This window comes from Columba livia, chromosome 9 (assembly GCF_036013475.1).
Source record: "Columba livia isolate bColLiv1 breed racing homer chromosome 9, bColLiv1.pat.W.v2, whole genome shotgun sequence".
NCBI lineage: Eukaryota > Metazoa > Chordata > Aves > Columbiformes > Columbidae > Columba > Columba livia.
The window spans coordinates 10,760,956-10,776,364 of NC_088610.1; the positions used below are offsets into that span (position 1 = coordinate 10,760,956).

Here is a 15,409-nt window from a genome sequence, read left to right on the forward strand (position 1 = left end):
CACTCCTACCCCAGCCATTGCTGACTGCCTGGGGGTGCAGTGACTGTTGCTTGGGGCTGACCACCCAACCCTTCATGGTCTGAAAACATGAGTGTGAAGAAGGGGTGAAGAGTATGCAGGATCCAGGACAAGCGCTCCAGGACTTGCTCCACAGCGGAGGAGGAGAGAAATGTGTGGGAAGAGGCACGAGAAAGATTGGAGCCTAATTAAAAGGTCAGCCAGGCTCTTGGCCGTGCACCCTCCCCAGCTGATGTAGTCGTCTCCTTTACATCATAACCTGTCAAAAATATAAATGCAATATATCAGCCTGGATGTGGCAATTACAGCCAGAGAGAGAAAAACATTGCTGCGAGGCTGACAGACGCCGGGGAGTGCCTGGCTGCGGCACTTGAGTCATCCTTGCACTTTTCAGCACACATATTTTATTCTTATTCGAGTCCAGTTGTCAGTTAGTTTTTGTGTTTATTTTGTCTCACATCACAGGATGGGGTTATGGCATTGCCAAGCACACTTCCACGGTCTGGCAGGCTGGCCTGTGGCACAGCTCACACCACCCTGGGTTCAGAGCTGACCATAAGCAGGGTCTTACATTTATGCTTGAGGGTCGACAACACTATTGCAGCAGAGAGATATAATAGAAAAATCATAATGAATGAGGAAGCGGCAGAGCCCAAAGTATGAGATAACAAATTGCTTGTGAAATGGCCCAGAAGGCAGAGACAGAAGGAGAAAGATGGAGAAACTTCTCTTGACTTTGGTTGGTTAGAAAAGAGATGAAGAACTCAACTATTGATTCATTAACATTTTCTCCAAAATCACTCATAGGTTTCATACCAGCTCTTTCTGCTCAGATTTCCTTCAAAGACCTCAGCAGGGCTGTGGGAAAAACCCTTTGTGAAAATTCTCATTTACTTCTTAATTGTCTAGATCATTCTTTTTTTCCACTGTAGCTCAAACTGGCAGACCCTTTGCTCTGGACCCTTCCCACAGAGGGGCATGTGAAGTGCACTTGTAGTCATGTAAAACCGCTGGAAAATTTGGGAATGGCAAAGAGCCCCTTATATGACTTTTCTCCTTTTTTTCAAGAGAGTTATTTGACAAGAAGAATGGGACATGCACACCTGCAAGCAGAAACCCCAATGCTTCTGGGAAATAAAGGCAAAGAGAGGTGAGGGTGAAGCACCAGCGACAGCCCCATCCTGGTGTGGTGGTAAGCAACTAAATAATTGAAATAGTATTTGCTGTCAAGTTCCTGTGTTTTCATAGTGCCCCTTATGAAAAACCCTGCACATTACAGTGCTATAAATCCTTATTATCTACAGCTTCACGACCAGAAGCTTCCCATTATCCAAAAGAAGGGTGAATCCCACAAGACACATTAATAGCATTGAAAACTCCTTCTGTTATCTTAAACCTTGATTCATCAACCTTATTTAGCGCATGATAGTGGGATAATTGAAGCTGTCCTTGTATTAAAAAAATGCAGTAAGTACTTTAGCATTTACAGCTCCATTTCCTTATTACATAGATATTGATGCTTCCTGGAAACTATTGTGGAATCGTCTGTTTAGGGACAACTCCACTGATTTATATTTTCGATGTGTGTTAGTAGGAGATTCCTGTTTGTAGTGTCTTTAGCAGGAGAGCAGGATCGCTGCTTCTCACAAACCCATCTGTTCCTGCTGCTCATTCACAACCTGGAGCCACAGGCTCCTGTCATCTCCCTGTCATTTCAAAAAATAATAATTGTGGGAGGACAATATAATGGATTGTTCACTGGCACATTTCTAGATATTAAAAGTACAATTTGGGGGTTGGTTCCAGAAAAAATGGGAAATTATTTTTATGAATTTAATGTAATTATGAGCAAATTTGGATTGATCCTGATCTCACTTGGATCTACATTCAGTCACATCTCATGGAGCTGGCTGATATTTTTGGATTATAAAGTCTTCTGTAACATTTTTCACCACAGAGGTAAGCTGGAGGAAAAGGCTCTGTTCTTTTTTTTTTATTATTATTTTTCCTGCTTCTTTTTTGGCTCTTTTGCTTATTTTAGTGAACCTACACAAGAAATCTTGCAAGACTTTTGCACAAAGAGAACTGCATTTTGTGTTTTCTTGAGAACGTCTTGTCAGGCAACAGAGGAATGCAACAGAGGCAATTTGGGCCAAGATAGTTGTTGCCCAAACAGTTTTATGTCCTCTCAAGCCATCTTTGTCTTTTGAATCATCAAGGTCCATCAAATGCTGGTGCTGCGACTGACTGCCAAGGGAAGCTGTGAAAAAAAATTGCCAGTGATGCTTTGCATGTAAAAAAATAGAATTACAGCAATTATTATTTTGGAGTTCTTAAAAATAAGCTTTGAACAACGTACTTAGAGAAGAAATAAGATCCAATAATATAAAACAGAGAGAAAGCATCCTATTTCCTTCCCACTGCTCTTTTTTTCCACTGTGAAAATCAGGATGAACCAACACGCTTTCCCCTTTTTCCTCAGACACCATTTTCTCTTTGAGTGAAGATATAAGAGACTACAGGAGGGGAAAAAATGCTGGGCCTTTTTCCAGCTTTTTATAGTTTCCAATTAAAAGCATTGGCCAGTGTCTCCTGAGACTTGTGGAAATGCACCGACAGCACAAGCGGGACTGATGACCCTGTCTTCACGTCTGCTGGGCTCTAGTGGATGTTTTTAAGCACCAGAGCACAGGTATCATGGGCCCAAACACATCCAAACTGAGTGGTCCCTGTGAGCCGATGAAGGTGTAGCCAGGCCTGGAAGTCGGGCTCAGCATCCCCATGGAAAGTCCTTGATTTAGAGTATCTCCAACACTTCAGAGTTTAATTTAGGGAAAGCTCTTTCTGGTGGTGTCACCTCCCCTTCTCTTGCTGTTGTTATTCTCACTTATTATTAACAAAAAAATTAAAAATGCTGATTTCAAAATCCCCTGTATTTTTCCAGCACACCCCAGGAGGTGTGAGTCCAGGATGGGGTCTGTGTCTGAGGCGAGGGTGGATGCGGCTCCCTCAGTGTGCTTGGGCTATTCAGCTGCTATTTGTACTGGTGGTGATTTACACCTGGGTGATCTTCTCAGCCTGCTGGGTTATTTATGACTGATCTTTCTGGAAAAAAAGTACTTCAGCCCTTAATAGGTGTATTGCTTTTGGCTAAGCATGTGGGTGTCAGGGGTAGAAAACTATCAGAGGAGTAACCCAGCAGTTTACTGTGTCTCAGGACTTCAAGCTGAGAACAAAAAAAGAGAAGCTGCATCACCGGCGTGCACTTGTAAATGATAAGTTGAGCCAATTATATGTGCCTCATTCATCTTTTAGATAAGAAGCAGAGAGAAATGTTTTTTCTATTTCCATAATCATGCTGCTACCTCGACAAAACGTGATAATCCATAATAAGCTGGGAAGAGAATTAAATGGAGAACAGGATCTTTTGATGACTTGCCGGTTTTCTCTAGCATCATTCATACAGGTTATTGACGTAGGACCAATTTTTCATCCTCTCTTTAACAGGACTTCCATGATTACAGTTGAAAAATGGCTGGCACAAATGTTTGCAGGCACATTTTGGTACCTTAATTTAAGATTTCCTCAGATTTACAAGTCCTTAATTGTACCTACAAGTCAGGTAACCAGGAAATAATGTCATATACAAACAGCTGCAAATATTCCTTCTGTGAGACTGGGAGCTCTGGCCCTCGATAAACACAAAGTGCATTTTTTCCCTTTCAAATGCTCCCAGTTTGACACCCCTATTGTCCAGCAATGAAGTGGAAATAAATGTCTGAGCCATCAGCTCCTTGCAAGACTGAGATGTTTTTCAGAAAGTGGCTGGAAACAGAAAACCCCAAATTTGGGAGCAAATTTGTGGAGTAAAAAACAGCTTACTCTGAATTTTCTAAAGCTTTGGAAAATACTTTAAAATACCATCACTCCTGGGGTAACTGGGACACCTGTGTTTTCAGCTCTGCAAGGAGTGTGCACCTTGGCCACCTCAAAAAGTCCATATTTTGGGTTTCTTTTCCCCCAGCCCTTTATCTGAGCCTGGACATGTCTCCAACCCTGGCAGGACAGAGGAGATCTGCAACCATGTGCTGAATACAACATCGCCAGCTGATGATTTTATGTCTCTCCTGGGAGACCAGAACTTATTTTGTGATAAAACACCAATCTCATTCAAAAATAATCCTCCAGCCCTTGCATTCACAGAAAAAAAAAAAAAAATTGCAAGGGCTGAGAACCCAAAATTTATTATTTCCATTAAACTTCTTGCAATTCTCTAAAGGTTCTTTTCCTCTGGATGCTGATGTGCCCCTCATCAGGTACCGTGGTGAAGGACACCTCTCTGGCCACCAGGTCCCATGGCAGCGAGGGACCACAGTGCTGATGGTCCCTGTGCCATGCTGGGGACTGGGGTTTCCAGCAGAGAGATTATGGTGCTTTACGGCATAAATGCATCACCCCGGCAGCCCCCTTGTAAGGAACATGAGTGAAGGTGAGTGGGTAAGCATCCTCATCAGAGTTAGTTGGTTTTGGTTTATTCTTTTCTTTTTCCTTAGCTTCTGAAGTCACTCAATTTGAGGTTGCAATGCACAATGCAGTAAATATGACAGCAATAATGGACTTTTTTTTTTTTTAAGTATTTTCTTTGTTATTACTCATTGATTGCCTTAGAGAAAACTCCAGTGGGACTGAAGGGAGGACAGAAATTCTTTCTGAATAACATTAATTCCTTTTTTATTTTTTTAAGGAGATTTAGTTGGATTTTTCTGCTCTTTCCAAGTAGAAGCTGCAGGGGTGGAGTTTTCATCAGCTCAGACATCTCAGCTAGAGCCATTAAGAGATGGACAGAGGGGAAAAACCTTTACAGAAAATCTTTTTGACTGACAGTTCCCAGAGGGTCCCCCTGCTTTCCCCAGCACTGGAGCTCTCAGGGGGCCAGACCGTGTATGAATTAAACTTTGGATGTATGTGCACATCAGAGACAAGCCATCAGCAGCAATTTGCAGTTTGTACAAAATAATGCAACATCGTGAGAAAATTAAACGGAGCACCTTTTGTGTAAAGCTACCCCAAGGTACTTTGCAAATAAAACACACTAAAATGCCATGTGCAAATTCTGCCCTCCACCAAATGATAAATATTAAGCGCTGAAACAGAAAGGAAATTTATGCTTGAACCTGCACGCATTTATTGATTTTTATTCCATCCTGACTGTGGTTAAAATCCAGATTGAAAGAACAGCCCCACCACTAAGGGGGTGTCCACCAGCCTGTGGGCCACCCTTTGGTTAGACACGTGACGTGGATGGTTTCAAGCAATGACTCCAACAGCAGCATTACTGTCTTGCGTAGACACAAGGGTTTCAAGACTGCGCAATGCTGTATAAAACTCGTCAAAACAACTTTCAAGCATCTCCACGTTGGAGGGGAGCAAGGTGGCCCATGGGGCTGTTGGCACAAATGGCCTCCATGCTGCTGGGGGTGGGAGCTTTTTCAGGGACACCAGAACATGCCGGCCTTGAGACGGTCTCATCTACCGGGCTAGGAAAGCATGCAAAGTGGAGCAATAAATAGATCAGGAGCAATAAGAAATGCTGAGGAGGAGATAAGAAAAGAGCCTAACAAAGTTCATGGTTTGCGCAAGGTGGGCATTTCCCTCATCAGAATGGCAAAATACGCCCAGTCTCCTTGTAATGCCTTGCTGACTATTCCCCATGTAAGCCTGGTCAAGAGTAGGGTGTTTCCCTTTTTTCTCAAAAAGCCGATCCATACCTTCATTGTGGTTTGTGGGTTAAAGTCACTGACATTTTGAGAGTGCAAATCAGCTATGCCTGCCACAGAGACAGCAGAGATTTACCACCATCATTTAGTGCACCACTCTGATTAAAGGGGCTTGTCCTTTTCACTTCACTGTATTTATGATTTTCAAATAATAAAGCATTCAGGCAGAAATTATGGCTCTTTTAAGCTATAGATACGTCCACGTTGATCTCCTGTAAACGTACCTGAGGGCTGGAAGTTCATCAGTTTGACTTCAGAAATGAATCTGAACTAGAGCCAAGCCAACATTGGACCTAGACCAGCTTGGGTTTATACCAGCTTTACAACAAGCCTTTTGCTTTGGAACTTCAGGCAAGGCACAGCCCGTTTGTGTTTCAGTCTTGGCTTCACACAACCTAGCACTGCCCAAACGTTTACGAATTTTTAGTGAAAACTCTTAACACTGTAAAACGGTAACTAGCCCAAGCTCAGTAGGATCAGCCCACAGATGGATATTGAAGCCGTGCTTTGCCATAATACGCTCCTGCTCAATTTAAGGGGGCTGTGGATATCCATGAGTGATGAGTCCATTGATAGAAGGAAAGGGACAGTGACCTTGGCCAGGCTACGGAAACATGGTGACAATGCCCATCCACAGGTACAGAGATGTGCCACACCTGCGGAGCTGAAACAGGGTCAGAATGACTTTGTTCCTGCAGTGCATGGGGACGGTCAGCCACACACACAAATCCTTTGGTAAATCCCAGGCTGGTCTGGCACGTAGCATGAGTAATAGCTAACACATTTTGAAACACAACAGTCCTTGCCCAGAATAGGGCCAATGTGAAGCTTAGTGCCACATTAATTAACACAGCTGTTAAAGCAGTTTTCCTCAGCTCAGACCCACAGCATCCCCAACCCAGCCATCCCCTCCTGGGGACAGGAAAATGAATGTAAATTTGTATTTAATGGTGGTATCAGGAACAGACAGAGGCTTTCGTTGTGACTGACGGACAGGCCTAAGAGCAGCTGCATCTTCTCTGACTGGGACAGAATGGATTTAGACCTTGTGGCCATATGTTTCCTAGCAACAGGTCCTCAGTGGAAATGGGGGATCAAGGGACGCTTTCCCTTCCAGCACTGGGCATCATGAGCCATGCAAGGCATTGGCCTTGAATAACCCAGATTATAACGAGTGCAGCTGAACTCCAGGATCACAAACAGGCCTTTTTGAGATGAAGCATGACAGGATCATGACGGATGCTCTGGACAAACTCCAGAGAAGTCACCGAGCAGACAGTGTGCAGGATCCCTCTTACAACACTTCCAAAGAGATAACACCTGGGCATTGACCAAACTCACCCAATGCTGCCAAGCCATAAGGGTGAGGGCACAGCCTTGCCCTTGTTTGTACACTGCAAGGTAGATTTAGGAAGCAGATGTTGTTATTGTTTCCACTAACCAGTTTTTTCAGGCAGCCACTATTTGCACAGGTGACACGACGCATTCCCACTTCTGTTTGTAGCTTCATCTCAAAAGGTGCCAAGAGCCCCACAACACCCTTACCTGGTCTTTAGGTGTCATATTCTCAATATGCCTAAAGTTAAGCTCTTGGAGCAGGTATTTTTGTTAAATTTATTTCTACTGAGCCACTTCATTGGAAATTCATATTGATCTATGAACATCACGGGCCAGTCTCTGTCCTGCCATTTTGATGGCTGCAGTGGAAGAGCAGAGCAGAGAGCATCCCCCCGGCCCAGTTCAGAGGATGACCCTCTCCATTGACACAATTGATTTTTACAATATCCTTCATCAATACTGAATGTGTGAGCTACCTTTCCCTGTTTCTATCAGACCTGAAGTCCTCACTGAAGCAGAGCAATTGTGGGAAAGACTTGTGTCTCCTTCCAAGCCTGCCTGTAGGCTTATAGGTCATGCTTGCAATAGGAAGGGAGAGTATATACCAGGAAAGCATCAGGTTCTTAGTTTCGCACATCTGAAATTGCAGTGAAGGAGCAGTGTGGTGTTTACTGAGAGAGGCCAGGCCATCCCTGTCCTCAATGGTTTGCAGGACCCAGCTTGGGAAACCCTGGTCCTCTACAATGACCCTGCTCCAAGCGAGGCTACAGACCTCCTCAGGATTACCTTGTGACCCTACAAGCCCAAAGTCTCTCCTGGGGCACCTTCCTCAGTGCTGGGTAAATGAGGGATAATCACATCATTATTTTAGAGGGCTGAACCAGCCCTGACTGCCAAATACTTCCATCTCCCTTTTGCCAGGGATAACACCATGCCCTATGTGTGCTTTTTCCTATCACTACAAAGGCCCTTTCTTAAACATGGTGTTATCTGTTAAAAAAAAAAAAAAAAAAAAAAAAAGGCAAAAATCCCCACAAATAATGTCACAAGTTTAAAGGAATTAGGTGATGGACCCATCACACAAACCCGTCAGAAGGAGTTGGAACCTGAATAGCCGCACAGCCCTAAATATCCTAATGTATTTTAGAGTGGTCATTTCTAGTTAGCTCTTGAAACAAACACCCTACTTAGCCTAATTAGAGACATAACAAAAAGCTATTTGAGCTCACATGCATATTGAATATAGAGGATCTCTGGCATCTAGTGCTGCCCTTCTCCACAAAGCAACAGCAAGCAAAGCCTCTCAGCATCCAGCAGGACATAAACTGGTCTCAGCACGGATGTAAACTGGTCCCAGGAAGCCAATGTGTTGAAAATCTGCACCATTAACTCCATTAAGATGCTTTAAATGTAAATCTGAAAGATTTTTATGAGAGTTGTGTTACTGTGGGGAAAACAAAGGAAATCCATGGTTTAGGAGATATCTTGTTAATTTTTTGCATATTCAACCCAGCTGCATGGGCAGCTAATTTAGAGCTGATGAAACAAGGGTTAAAAGTACCATGCAGCCCTGCAGAGCTGCCAGGCAATAGAAAATAGGTGCCATTTCTAAACCTTGCTTTTTTTAAGATGAAGTAGGAACACCACCGCACACCCACGAGGCATGGAGCAAATGCTGAAAAACCACTCTGCTTCGTTTTTACACGCCTCATTTTCAGAGATGGATGTAGCCAAGTGCTGGGAGGATTTCATTGTGAATGAAGAGAAGGGGAGCTATCAGCTCCATGGAAACCCGGCCAGCTGCTGGGATTGGCGGCGCCGTATCCAGGCTCGGCAGCAGCGTTACCACTGAAAGTACAAGTGTTGTTAATATTTAACACGGTGCAGGGACGTGGTAAAACCTAGCAACCCCACGGCAGCGGTTATGCAATTTTCCATTAATAGCTCAAAGGGATTCAGCATCGTCTTAACATTCCCCCCCTCCATGTTTCTATATATGAGGGGTTTTTTTCTTCACCATTGCTGAATCTTAAAGTGAGAGGAAACAAAGAAATTTCTATTACATAATATAGACTTACAGCCAAGTCATACTCCTGCTGTTTTGGAAACATTTGAGTGGCCAAGTCAAAAGCTAAGAAAAGCCATGTGATAGGATCCTATTTTTTTCTTTTGCTCTCTTCCATTTTCTAACTTCCCAGTTAAATACATTCATTTGCTCCAAGATCTTTTGCACCTCATTTATTACTGAGCTGTTAAGTAAGTGAGATCTCTGGCGGTGATGATTCTATCACACCGGTCTAGAAAAGGTAGGATTATGCATGATTGCCCTATTTCTTAAAGAAAAAATTAGGTTCATTGAAGGTGAGGGTTTGGTTCAGACATCACACGGGTTTTGCATGCTGTACATCACCACCAGATAAGGGTGATCCACCTCAATCTGTTTGCAGCGTCATGGGGTAACACCAGTGTGGGCTCACTCATGGGGGTGCTCAAGTCCAGCCTGGAGCTGCAGGGGGAACATGGACATCCTCGAGCCCTTACAGCATCTTAGGGCAGCCTTGGAGACCCAGGATGGCTGAGCTGCCATCAGACTTTGTACGGAGGCCAACAACTTCTGCACCACAGGAATGCTCCTGCTCTGCTGTTTATTCTCACATTCGATAGTGCAGCAGAGGCTGGACGATTATAACTTGTGTCATGGTGTTTCTCAGGAGATGTCTCCTGCATTTAGGTTTGCTTTTGTTTTAATGTTTCTAAACACAGTTCTGAGCATCTTATTTGAGCAGAGGACAATGACACAAGAAGGTAGGTGATCCCAAAGCTGCCTGGGATCTAGCCAAAAGTATCCGTGAAAATAGCGTTTCTGTAGTCAGTGTGCTGTCCCATGTGAAGATGGGGGAAATGAAGAACCTGGTGCACCTTATCAGGGATACTTGGCCTTTCACAGGACAGATCTGAAGCTCTGGTGTACAGCTGTGATTTGGGCTCGTGCTAGGAAACGCCAGTTGCTGGGAGAAAAACTGCATTTTATCCAAACAGCAGACAGGGTGCTGCAGTGGCACCTGGAGGACCATGGTCATTCATGGTTCTCCTGCAGGCTGCCCCACCATGGGCTGGTTGGTGCTCTGCACTTCCCATTAGCAATCCCTCACATCTCTTTGGTGCCTCAGTTCTCTGAGTGTAAGGTGGAATCAGTATTTCCTTATTTCTTAAGGCTGTTGTGAGGATACACACACGCCTATTAGCTACTCAGTGTATAATAACCTCTAACATTCCCACAAAATAATTCAAAATACCTGCAAACCCCAATCCTCAACTCTCATGGAGCAAAACTGCACTTTTCTTGCTGCTTTGTGTTTTTCCTACGTGGAAGAGGGGCCTTCCCTTAGCCCCTGAGCCAAAAACCTTGGAAAGGTCTTGAAACAAGAAAATGCATGTTGTCTAGATCTTTTTTTTCTTTTCTGTGTCAGGTAGCTAATCACCCTAGGAAAACAAGCCATAAATCAATTCCAAGCCCAGCCTGTATTCTGCCAATCTGAAAAGCAGACTGCTGCAGGAATGCAACCACAGGTCATTAAAACAATGGGAATAAATTGAAAAAACAACTCCATTGTTTGTGCTTTGTCATTCAGCAGAGCTGAAGAGACATGAGCCTTGCAGCAATCCCACCATAAGCTTCACTATCACTTGAAGACTGTGGTCTCCTGAGCAGTAAACATGCAGAGGGCTTTGGTTTCCAGGTGCAGATGGTTTGCAGCTCAGCTGGAGAGAATTACGGCAGCTCAGCCTTCTCCTATAAAGGGACTGAGGGTCCCTAGTAGAGGGTTTTTCTATTTTTCTTCTCTGGTCTTCTAGTCTTACAGCAGAATGAGGGCTCTTCTAGCTTTTGCTTAAGGAAGTGCTACTACTCTTTGCTTTTAGGGACATTAAGACACTCTGTATCCTCATTTTTAGCAAGACAAGAAAGCACAGTGGCCAGATGGGTTTTGTTGGGTGAGTCTGATGCAGACCATGGTGCCAGAGCTTCTGGATCCCAGAATGTCCTAAGGGGTCTTCAGCAATCCCACCAGCAGTGAGGCTGCCCAGGGATGGGGAGGAAGGTTGTGGAGAAGAGATGAGTCTGTGTGAGGGCACCAGCCCCCCTCAGGGGCAATGTATTGAATAACACAAGAACAATGTTTTGTGTTGAGGTCTAGCTTCCAGCAGATTGAGGGCTGGTGCTATAGAGCAGTCTGTTATTTTCCTGCACCCTTGGATGAAGAACTGCTGAACATGGAGGTGAAATGGAGGAGGAAGCACCAGAGATACAATGCTCTTCAGAGACATAATGTGCTCTTCACACAAACAGGTAAGCTTTTAAGGTCTATGTTGCAGCACTGAGGAAGAAATATCATTTTCAAATGCAACTGTGTCCTCAGTGAGGGTAATGTATTAAATTTGGACTAGTCTCAAGGAAAAAAAAAAATGCTCCCTCAAAAGATCAGAACTTTGAAGAAATAAGGAAAGATACCCAACAAGGTTGCAAGCTCAATCTGAATTTAAGGGCTCTTACCACAAAGCAGTACAGAAAAGCAGCAGGAGACTCATTAACTGTTTGCAATCCTGAATGGGTGACTAAGAAATTCTGCTGCAAAGAAATGTTAGTATTGCTTCAGGACTTCTGATTTTTTTTTAATCAGGTATCTTAGGCCCTTGTAAACCAAGATCAGAGCACAGCAAGCTGTGGGATACCTGTTCTCAGATCAGGCCAAGTGGAAACAAAGCTAAAGCCAACAAGTTCCCCAGACTGGGGGTTGTGGGGGCTGTCTGGAGGAAGCGGTTATGGCTGATGCTGCAGGCTGCCCCATGGAGTTCTTTCATTATTTAGGACAAAGAAGCATCCCCCTTCTCCCCTTGCACTAAAACTAACCCTCAGCCAGCCAGAGAAGTGGCCTGTATTTTTAATACCTTTTTTGCATTTCGTTGTTGAGGGCCTCAAGCAAACTGTGTCATTGGTGATGCCATAATGAACAGACCTAGTTGCAGGGCAGTATAAGTGAAGGGGAAATTAAGCTATTTAGCACACAGGCAGGAGCTGTGTGTTTGGGTTGAGGCAGGGATTTTTTTTAGTTAAAAAGAAAAATGGAGAAAATTACCTTGTCTCTAGTGGAATAAGAGCCAAGGCAACTTTATCTGGCTCACGGACTCCCCCCCTCGCCCCCCTCCCCCAGCTACTGCTGTCTGCTGTAGAAAAAGCAGAAGGTAAAAGTGGGCAGAGCCTGGTTCCCTTGTAAAGATTGTACTGCCAGATCTGCCCTAGAGCTGCAAAGCAACCAGACACTGAAATCCAGCCAGTTTTTTGTCATTTCTGCAGTGCTGTCCAAATGTGCTATTGCTACTTTGGCTTCATCGATTTCTTCCTAGCCTAATTGCTATGGCTTTTTGACTTCTGGTTAATGGAAAGGGTTAAACTGCTTATTATATTGGAATTTGATATGCAGAGAAAAGCTTGGACTTTTTTGTGTTGCATGTGACTGGAGAAGCAATCATGATTTCTGCTACTGTGGTTAATGTTTGGAAATAATCTTTAACTGTTTATGCAAACAGAGCTTGCCCTGTCCTTCGTGAATTGTTGGAAGTCTGTGGAACTTAACCCTAGTGACTGGCCCATGACTGGTCAACTCCATCTCAGGCTTTTTGCTCTGTCTTTACAATTGGGTGGTGGAAAGTTTTTTTACGTGGCAGGTAAGGTTGGAGATAAAGCATAAGAAATGCTGCATTGCTGGTATGAAATTATTTCTCATTCCTTAGTCTGTGGGGACTTGCAGACCTTTTCAAAAATAAGGGAGGAGCAGTCTTAACTCATAAACACAGGAATGAGATCCCTGTTCCCATCTGGGAGAAAAGTGCCCTGACCACATCAAAGTGTGGAAACACAAGCACTTGGCTGGTTGTGCTTGTTATTCCCCATGGAAGTCGTGGTGCCAACCTGTGAGCAAACTGGAGTGCCCTGACATCTTTCTTTCTTCTATGTATTTATTGTAATTTTGAATTTGTTTATATTTCTGGTATCCATAACACCTTGCTGCAATCATGGATGGTTTATGAGGCATTAATGAACATTAACAGAGATATAGGCCAATTATGGTTTGGTAACATTGAGCAAGTTCTTGCAAACACTTTTCCACCTTAATGGGAGAGCAGACATCAAATGGTATTTGGCTGGACTCCAGAACAAATAAATGATGCTGATGTTCAGAAAGGAAACGCTGCTGTCCTTAAATAGTCAAGCATTGTTCTCAGACTTCCTGCAATAATCTCTGCCTTTTTACCCCAAAAGATTCCTGACTGAGTGGGTCCTGAGACTTCTGTGATGTCTGCCTGCTGCGTATCTATAGCGTTTGTGATTTCTATCCTTTTTTATTCTTTGAACAATCCTGTGCCTAATACACATCATGCAGCATTTGCTGGCATTGGAGAGTATGAAGTAGATATTCTGTGTAAGCTCCTGGATAAAACATCCATAAGGTGATACCTATGAATCTTGCAGTTGCCAGTCTGGTTAGTGCCAGAGAGATGGATGAACTAGAGAGAAGCCACCCCAGTGATGTGGCAATGGGCAATGTACAGTGATGTCAACAGTCACTGATGGGGTGATGAGAGCAATTATGGACTTTGCTGTTTCCCCAGAGGTGTCCAAGTATGCCCTGCAGCTCACAAAGGTAACCTCTGGGGAAACAGTGGTGACAAAACCCTGAGAGAGGGAAGTGTGACTGAGATGGCAGAGTAGTCCAGAAACATGTGGAGTGATGTCCTGTGTGGCTGGGCTTTGGCTGAAGGTGATCTGAAACGGCTGCTGAAAACCTTCAGGGTGATATAAAATAGGGAATATCATGGTGGGAGAAGGATGGGACCAGCAGCTCTCATGCCTGATGGAAAGCTGTTGCCAGCGAAGCATGAGGCTGAGTTATGGTGGAAGGCGTTGTCATGGAAGATGATGATCTGGGACCCAGCCCGAGCAGGCATGCAACACCACAGCAGGAGCTGGGTACCGACAGCATTGGTTGTTCTCTAGAGCTGGATGTGAAAGAGGAGAAAAAAACCTTTAGCTCACAGGGCATGAGTCTGTGTGGGAGTGGGGTGGTTTGTCTCTATTACTCCAAGGCCTGATCACAAATAAACTAGTCTTCAAAGAACATATCAGGCCATCCTTACATGGAGTCCAGTGACATGGTCCTGTGCTCCTGTGGTTAATTTGACATCTTTGCTCATCTGCATATCTTATTTAAGTTGTGCTTACAAATACGCCATGACCTACAAACACATCAGTAATGGGTTTGAGCCAGGAATGAGTTGTGCTTCACTGAAGTAATTATTTGTTCTCTTAATAAGGACTGATGGTTTTGCTCAACTGGGAGCTGCGTATAATTAAAACCATGGTCCCTGCCCCAGGAGGCTTCCAGTCTTGAAATATGAAGCAAAGGCTGTGCCAGAAAAAGTTGTGGGAATCCTGTGTGCCCGTATCGGATATTCAGAAAATTACTTTAAAAAAAAAAAGAAAAAGTGAGCTCTTTGTGTACAACAGGAGACACAGGCTGTTTGGGGCTGGTGTATATTTACTGCAGGGTTTTGTTCATATGACTGCAACACTCAATGAGAGGTGACTGCTGCAGGTCAGAGGTTCTAGAGAAAGCTACAAGATAATCTCAGACTTGCAAAAAAATGCACCTAACCCTGAAACTATGCACAGTGTAACCTGAGGACACACATTGCTCAAAACGAAGCTGCCCCCCTTTACACCTAGTCCAGGCAAATGTGGGAACTGGTGCCTGTTCCCTGTGCAGACACTGTGCTCCAGGCAGAGCAGTGCTGATCAAAGAGACCTGGTCTACAGCACTACCTGACATCCAGCTGTTCTGCAGCTGCCAGAAGCCACCACCTCTCCCCAGACCTGAAGAAAGGGCTTGTGTGCCTGAAAGCTTAACTGTTTTTTCACTAATTGTATAATTTGGCTTAAGAAAAGCCATTACCTCCCCGTAGAAATCTTGTGTCTCTTTTAATAAGTTGGCACATTTCCTAATAGAAGCAGAAACTGCTTCTTAAACAGAAGTTTGACCATTATTGTTATTAAAATAGAAAAGGAAATGGAGGCTCGTTCACAACAAAGTGATATTTATTGCTCAGTTTAATTGCTTAATGTAAAGCGCATGACTGGGGATTTGAAGGGGCTGATTTGCAGTTTGGTCACCCTTTGAAACAAAGCCATGCATTGTGAAATTGCATGTTGGAACTCAAGA

The 15,409-nt window shown here is 44.0% G+C and overlaps 1 long non-coding RNA gene across 1 annotated transcript in view; it reads left to right on the top strand.

The window, feature by feature from the left end:
- LOC110361785 (uncharacterized) overlaps positions 1-15,409 on the top strand; it is a 236,223-nt gene that overhangs the window by 173,712 nt on the left and 47,102 nt on the right. Inside the window, exons 9-10 of the long non-coding RNA XR_002418583.2 lie at positions 1,087-1,210; positions 2,501-11,481. This is a non-coding gene — a long non-coding RNA (uncharacterized LOC110361785). The remainder of the gene's footprint in view (positions 1-1,086; positions 1,211-2,500; positions 11,482-15,409) is intronic.